Below are 8732 nucleotides of genomic sequence, written 5' to 3' on the forward strand. Positions count from 1 at the left end.
ATTTCATTTTTGAAACATACCGTATTCTTATTATATTTATTGTCTATGATCTCTTGCTGGAAGGTCAGTTCCAGGAAGGCAGTAATCCTGGGCTCATTGATTTTTCCCTGCTGGATCCCAAGAGGCTGAAAGACTGCCTGGCATATGTGAGGCTCTCAGTGAATGTTCATTGCATCTGATCTCAGAGCCCTAGCTCTGAACCCTAAGTTAGTAGCTAGGTTTGGACTTGAACTCTCATCTGACTTTCTCTGAAGCCCAGGTTCTTAATGGGTTCTCCAAAGCATGAGGTCCCACCCCAGCCCTGGCACCACATTTGTCTCATCCCAAGTGATACAGGGTTGATTCCCAAATGGCCGGGATTGGCCCTCCAGGACACTGTGACATCACTCTATGCCCACCCCCCTCCCCCCATATCTGTTCCCTGTCCCCTGTCGACAGCTGTCAGTGACCATTTCCTTGGTGTAGCAATGTTGGAACAAGGGGAAGGCTGACTGTCTTCTGGGGGGTTTTCCCTGCAGGCTACTGTTGACAGCTTTTTCCCGCAGGGAGTGGAACTGCCAAAGGCAGAGAGAGTGGTGTGTGTGTGTAAGTGCACATATGTACAAATAGTGCACGTGCAGACAGAGCAGTTGTATGTGCAAAGTCTCTGAGGTGGGAACTGCTTTAGGTGTCTGAGGAGCAGAAAGAAGTCATTCTGGATGGAGCAGACTGGGCTGAGATGAAGCAGGTGGGGGAGGCAGGGGAAAGGCCCTGCAACTGTGAGCTGCAGGGCTAGGGGAGTGCTAGATGGAGCCCAGTTATCCTTGACCCTTAGAACAGCTCCCCCCGCCCCCACCACCCTGCTGCCCTTGCCTTTTGCGACCCTCCTTCCTGTGGGGCTCTGATACGCTTCTGCCATGACTGAGTCAGTCTCCAATAACAGAGGTGATGTCCGGCCTGGAAAGCCATTCAGGCACACCCTTTCCCTTTACAGAAGATTGAGGCCCAGAGAGGTTGGGTGACTTGTACAAAATCACATAGGAAGTTGATGGCAGATTCATAATTCTTGGACCAGAGCTCTTTCTACTGTTGGAACTTCTCTTTCAAAAAAGTACTTTATTCTGGAAAACAGTATGGATGTTCCTTAGAGAGTTAAAAACAGAACTACCCTACCACCCAGCAATTGCACTACTAGGTATTTACCCAAAGATACAAAAATACAGATTCAATGGGGTACATGTACCCTACTGTTTATAGCAGCATTGTCCACAATAGCCAAATTATAGAAAGAGCCCAAATGTCCATTGACTGATGAATGGATGAGTGGTGTGTACACACACACACACACACACACACACACACACACACACACACACACACAGGAATATTACTCAGTCTTCAAAAAGAATGAAATCTTGCCATTTGCAACCACATGGATGGAGCTAGAGGGTATTATCCTAAGTGAAGTAAGTCAGAGAAAGACAAATACCCTATGATTTCACTCATGTGGAATTGAAAAAACAAAACAGATGAACATATGGGAAGGGAAAAAAAAGAGAGAGGGAAGCAAATCATAAGAGACTTTTAAAAATAGAGAACAAACTGAGGGTTGCTGGAGGGGAGGTGGGTGGGGGATGGGCTAGATGGGTGATGGATAGTAAGGAGGGCACTTGTGATGAGCACTGGGTGTGTGCCTAAGTGATGAATCACTGAATTCTACTCCAGAAACCACTATTTCACTGGATGTTAACTAACTGGAATGTAAACAAAAACTCGAAACAAACAACGAAACATACTTTCTACAGAGCAGGTACAACATTAAACACTTCCCACTCATTGCGGCCTTCACTCTCCATGAATGAGGCAGGTACTGCAATCGTCCACACTTTGCAGCTGAGAAGCTGAGGGTCGGAGATGGAGGAAACTTTCCCAAGGTCACATAGTCCTCAAAGGGCAGTGTCAGGATTCTAACCCAGGTCTGTTTGCCTCTCGACCTTGCCCCAGGCCCCAGCTCCTCTTATCCTTTCGGACGCTGATAGGCTGATAGCCAGAGGCTGCGGAGCTCTGTGGAGGGCAGGGAGGTGGAGTGAGTTGGGCTGAGCCCGGGTGGCTCCACTCCTCTTTCCCCAGCCTCAGACGCCGTGACCATCTGGGCCTCAGCCGTAGCACCAGGATCCGGGCAAATTAACCTCCACCAGAGCGAGTCTCTGCCCGAGTTCCTGGGCCCAGAGCCCAGGGAGGTCGGCTGCCTGGGGTTTGCAAGCCTCGGGGGCTGCTGACCGGCACTTGCGCGTTTCCCCTTCATGGTCCCGCGCGGGTGGCTTGGCGGTGCTGCTGGCACACACTCGCTCTTCCCCACGCAGCTCGTACGTACAGCACGGGCCGTAGCCGCAGCCAGGATCAGGAGCCGCACCTGATAGGATTCAAAGTGCTTTTCTCAGTAAACGTCTCATATTGTCCTCTGTGGGATTCATATCACTGTGACCCCATTTTTGCAAGGAGAATGACTGAAATCTATTGTTAAAGGTCGGTTAAAACCCCCATGGCCACCGAGCTAGCAGGCAGTGGAGCTGGGGCTCCCGCCGGGCTCGCGCCCCCCAGATTTGCCAGTTTGGGGTAGTGGCTGCCGTTTTGTGACTGTCTCTGTGTTCCTTAATCACTTCTCTTATTTTTGCATCTGAGGAAAATGAGGCTCCGAGGGTTGGGACTTGCTCTGGGTCTCCTAAATGGCAGGTGAGAGAACAGTGAGGCAAACCGTGTGTGTGATCCAAGCTGTGAGGGATTAAATGTGTCCCCCAACCCAAAACATACATTTAAGTCCTAGCCCACGGGGCCTCAGAATGTGACCTTACCTGCGGACAGGGTCATTGCCGATGTCATTCGTTGAATTAAAACGAGGTCGTACGGGGGCGCCTGGATGGCTCAGTCGTTAAGCGTCTGCCTTCGGCTCAGGTCATGGTCCCAGGGTCCTGGGATCGAGCCCCGCATCCAGCTCCCTGCTTGGCAGAGAGACTGCTTCTCCCTCTCCCACTCCGCCTGCTTGTGTTCCCTCTCTCACTGTCTCTCTCTGTCAAATAAATAAAATCTTTAAAAAAAAACCACACACACACAAAAATAAAAACAAAAAAACGAGGTCGTACTGTTTAGAGAGGCCTGTGATCCTGTATGACGGATGTCTTCATAAAAGGGAAATCGGGATACAGATGGGCACGTAGGGGGGAGGCCATGTGAAGAGAAAGGCAGAGATTGGGGTGATGCTTCTACAAGCCAAGGAGTGCCAAAGATTGCCAGCAAACTGCCAGAAGCTGGAAGAAGAGGCCTGGGACAGAGTCTCCCTCACAGTCTTAAGAGAGAACCAAGGCTGGCCGCACCTTGACTTCAGACTTCTGGCCTCCAGGCCTGGGAGACCGTGAATTGCTATTGTTTACCCCCCACCCCCCACCCCACCACAGATTTGTGGTACTTTGTTATAGCAGCCCCAGGAAACACATACAGTAGCCCACGTTCTTAATGACTCCATGGCACTGCCTTCTGTTCCCAGAATCCAAGGCTTTTAGAGCAGAGAGGATTTTACTTCTAAGTTCCAGACAGAAGGAATAACAACGACCCCTGTGAATCCCGGTGGGAGAGCCAAGAGGTGGGAGAGCCAAGCAGTGGTTCAGACAGGGGTGTTGCCGTGGGGCAGGAGGAAAGAGCTGTGAGTGGTGTAGGGAAAATGCAGCCTTACAGCCTCGGTGAGCGAGCATGATGCCTACTGTGATGTGGGCCGGCAGTGCCCAACTCCCTCACTCTGGAGAGGCTGACTTCTGGAATGTTGCTTAGATTAGAGCATTCTGATGTGTGAGGGGCCCAGGAGGACCCAGGGGATGAAGAAGTACTGGACGGAGAATAGGGGAACCACTCTGCAGCTCACCGTGCTGTGTGACCTTGGGACAACCTCCTGCCCTCTCTGGGCCTCAGGGAAAAGGTTTGACTAGATGAAGCCTAAGGGCCCTGAAAATCTCCCTCTTTAATCTGATCTAAAGGAAGAGGAAATAAAGGGAATCTTGTCATTCGGAGATATCAAAGAAATCACTTAGGGGAGCTCTTTTCCAATTTGGTTTCATGTGTGTTGAGGAGGCAGGCTGCCCATTCCTCAGCATGCCAGCCACCAACCTCGTCTTCCCTTGACTTCCAAAGATCTCCTTTCAGGATATGATGATGCTGGTGCTGATGGTGATGAATAAACACTGTGTACCTCTGGGGGGAAAAGCATTTGAAACACAGTTGAGGCTCACTCTCAAGGAGCTTATGATGATTCTTTGGGCTGGGCCGCATCCAGGAGTTGTGAGGTCTTGGGCCAGTCCCCGTCTCTGTCTGATTTTCCCATCTGTGATGTGACGGCATTGGGCTAGATCTGTGGTTCTCAGACTGTGGTCCCTGGACGAGCAGCCTCCACGTCACCTGGGAACTTGCTGGATGTGCAGATTCTCAGACCCCTTCCCAGACCTGTGGGGAAAGAAGAGCCTTTTGGGCTGCTTCCCTCCCTTTTGCAACTTTTAATGCCTCCCTTTCATCCCTCCTTTCTCTCAGTGTCCTCTGATGACAGGAGCTTATTAAGATGGGGGATTTTCCACAGGCCTGTTTCAGAGGTCCTGGGGAGGAGTTTTAATTGCCAGACTTCACACTGAGGGTGTTAACATTTATTAAAGTCGGCTCCTCTGATTGCCTTTTAACAAGGCGGCGACTGTGTGCCGGAGATAACACTGGGCACAGCCCGGTGGGGCCTCAGAGGTAGTTTAAAATCATCAGGCCCCGGGAAAATAGGAAGGCGGCTCGTGCGGCGGCTGTGCTGGTGGTGCCACAGCCTTGGCTCTCTGCCCTGGCTGCTGGAGGGCCCGGCCGTGTGGGGTCTGGGGTGGCTGCCCTCGACAAGCCGGGCACGGGAGAGTGGAAGAGAAGTCTGCGATGCTCTGCCCACAAACAGAGCTGTTGCAAAGCCAGCCTCCAGAGAGCCAAAGCTCCCCACCTGGGCTCTGCTCTCTCCCCTGGCATAGATCTGAACCTTCCACTTGCATAATGGTGAGGGGATGGATTGGAGCAGGTAAACCACATGCTGTCGGGTCCTGCATCCAGTTTTGATTTGCTGCCACTGCTGGGGGCCTTTGCTGCAGGACCTTGCCTCGGGCTCCCGGGCTTGGCAGGCCGCAGCACTGAATTGTCCAACTGCATTCTCCTGGTCTGTGGGCACAGCCGCCGCGTTGCTGGGTCAGACCTGTAGGGCTGAAGGGTTCTCGCTTCTCTGGGGGCAGTGAGGAGCTGAGTCCTCTCTGTTCCTTCTTCCATCCACCTGGAGCGGCTCTGATTTTGTCTGGTTTATGCCCCGGAGGTGTGATAAGACATTCTCACAGTGAAAAGCAAAACAACGTGGTTGGAAAGCCCTGTGCTTGGTGGCTGCTTGCTGTGTCCTGACCTCCCCACGTGTGCCTTCTCTGGAGTCCCCATCTTGGTGAAAGACAGGCCCAGCCCAGCACATGCCCCTTCTCTCCCTCCCTTGTCCCCAGATCCCATCTGTCATTACATGTTGCTGATTCTCCTCCCCAGTGGTTCCAGAATGCACCTCCTTTCCTGCTCTTCGTGATTGTCCCGGCTTAGGTTTGGACTTAAAGTGGAGGCTCCGGACTGCTCCTTCTGTTTCTGGCCCCGCCACCTCAAATCCTTCTTCCCTTGGCCGGAGTGATCTTGCCAAAGGCCACTGTGAGCTGGGTATTCCCCTGCCCAGTATATCCCACTTTGCCCATCACATCCAAGCTCCTTGGTTCATGTTTCTGGGGCCGTTCATGAGCTCTGCTCATCCTTCCAGCCTTAACACTGGCCTCTTGTCTCCTCTGCTTGGCCAAACCAAACTCCTCCTGGTGTCTGCAATGCTTTGGGAGAGTTGGCTCAGGTGTCACTTCCTCTCTAGGCTGCCCTGACTGCCTGGGCACATAAATCATTCTGTCTTCTGTCTGTGCCTCTAGTAAAGCTTGTATCCCCCAAGATTATAACTGCCATGACTGTCTTTCCTACAAGCCTGTGAGTTCCTCAAGGGTATAGAGAGCATGAGTGATCCAACTTTGTACGGATGATATGTGGCAGGTACTTCACCTGGACTCTTCTGAAATGGACTCTGCAGGGATGCTCCAAGAACCCCGTGCATCCCCTCCCCACTCCTGTTTTCAAAGGGCACTGGCTTTGCCTGGAGGTTAATGGTCAAAGTGTAACTGAGGCTGCCATGTTGGTGAGCTGTAACAAGCAGCTGGGTGGGCACTGAGGGGCCACGGAAGCATGACAAACTTCTAATCGCTGTGTGACCTTGGGCTGGTCACTTGACTTCTTTGCACTTCACTTTCTCTATTGGTATATTTGACAACTTGACAGCAGTGAGACCTTTCTTTGTCTTTGGCCCACAAGACTGAGACCCAGTGGCAGCTCCACCTTAAGGTAGCCCACTACTACTAATTATTATTTATCAAATTATTGAGCACATGCCAGGTACTGTGCAAAGGCTAAGGCCCATCTCGTCTTCTCTAATTCTCCCAGCAACCCAGGGAGATAACTGTTATTACCACCACCACCCCCTTCCCAAAGGCCCAGAAACTTGTGAGCTGCATGTGCGAGGTCATGCTGGAAGAGCCAGGGTTCAAACCCCGATGTAGAAGTTTCCAGATGATTAACGACCAGACCGTCAGCCTCTCCAGACTAAGATGGAGAGGTACCCGTGGGCTAGAGAAGGTGAGGCCTTCCCTCACAGTCTTTGGGAGTGATCTGTGGTGCGATGGGCTCCGGTGAGGAGGGCTGTGGCGTGGAACCCAGTTAGGAATTCTGTAATTAACCCAGCACAGCTTTCTTTAGCATGCAAATGCTGGGACCACACTTTCTCCTCCAGGGCCTCTGAAGACTTCATTATGCGGATGATGAAGAAGATGGTGATGTGTCACTATAAGGGAAATATATTCAAGGAGGAGTTGGTCATCCACACTCGCTGCCATGAGCCTGCCTGCACTGGCACCTCTGACCACCCCCCCCATGCCACTCTTCTCCCAGCTCTGGCCATGGGCACCTCCCTGCAGTTCCTTGCACCTGCCAACCTTGTTGGCACCTCAGGGATTTTGCAGTTGCTCTTCCTTCCATGTGAATACTTTTCCATCTACTCTTTATTGCCTCATCTCTCACGGCGAAGCTCAAATGTCACCTCTTCAGAAAAGCCTCTCCTGATTTTCTGTCCAAAATATCCCCCTCCATCTGCCAATTGCACCCTCACCCGTCATTCTGTTCGTTTCTTTCATAGCACGGTGCACACTTTGTAGTTATTCCTCTTTACTTTTTAAATGTCTTGGATTCCCCTACTCCCTCAAGTGTAGGAACCCTGCAGGCAGGGGCTTTATACATATTTGGTATGGCAGCATCCTCACCCAGGACCTGGAGCATGAGGACCATAAAGCAATACTTGTTGGGCGAACAACCAAATGACTGAAAGATGGCCAGCCATCACATGACCTGCTCTATTCCTTACTAGGTGATACACCTACTCCTCGAATAACCTTGGCCAGTTTGCTGAACCTCTCTGGCCCTCAGTTTTCCCACCTTTAGAATGCAGGCTTTGGAAAACAACAAGGGTCAGCTTATTTAAAGGCCAGAGAGTAAATATTCTAGGCTTTGTGGGCCATATGGTCTTTGTTGCAACCACTCAATTCTGTTGTTTCCAGCATAAAGCTGCTACTGACAACTTGTCAACCAAAGGGCATGGTTGTATACTAATAAAACTTTATTTACAAAGCCAGGAGGCCAGCCTGTGGGCCATAGTTTACCAACACCTGACTTTGAAGGCCACTGGAGATCTTTATAGCTTGGACATTTAAAATCACTCATTGGTCTTCTTCTAAGGAGACTTGTTTACCTTGGTTTCTTGGTCTTAATGTTGAAAATACCACTTCTGGTAGCATGTATGTTTTGGACCCTCAAAGAGACAAACTAAGGTGGAAAGGAATAATGGACCCATGAAAGCTGCCTGGCAGGCCAACAGATTATCAACAGTGTTGGAAGGCTTTCCTGAGATGGTTATGAACACACCTCTAAAAATACAGAAAGTTGTGGAATTTGGGGACTACCTTTGGAAAGCATCCAGTAGGGTTCCTTTCTCAAGCTGCTCCCTTCCCCGAAGACTTGGCTAATCTCAAGCCTTCCTGACACCTGAATGTGTAGTCTGTGTGTGACAGCTCATCTCTTCTCGGTGGCACACTGTCTTTCCTAACCACTGCATCATAATCTCCTTGACAACAGAGAATTTTATTTCTTCCTTTTCCCCACATGGCATCTAATATTGTCTGGGCCCAAAGAATTGCTGAATAAAGACTGCATTTACATCCAAAGACTCCCTGGCCCTCCCTTCCCATTATGCTTCCTTCAAGAGGCTGATGCTGCCATGAGGATGGGTCTCCATGGCTTTTTTCTTTTGTTGGATTCTGTTTTCTATGTTTTCTGGGATCGGGGTTACCAGCTACATATCAATGTCCTTCACAGCCTGGCCAGGCAGCTGTGGTTGTCAGATGGCTATCATTGGATACCGCAGGATTCAGAGAGGCAAGGCAGTGGCTCGGGACGGGATTTGGGCACCGGGCGTGGAATGACAACATCTTGGATTTAAGATACAGTAGTGCCACTAACTCACTGAGGGACTTTTAAGCAAGGCACTGAACAAGCCACTTAAGCAAGCCAAAGCCTGGGTTTCTTTA

The sequence above is a fragment of the Zalophus californianus genome, chromosome 5 (genome assembly GCF_009762305.2).
Source record: "Zalophus californianus isolate mZalCal1 chromosome 5, mZalCal1.pri.v2, whole genome shotgun sequence".
Taxonomy (NCBI): Eukaryota; Metazoa; Chordata; class Mammalia; order Carnivora; family Otariidae; genus Zalophus; species Zalophus californianus.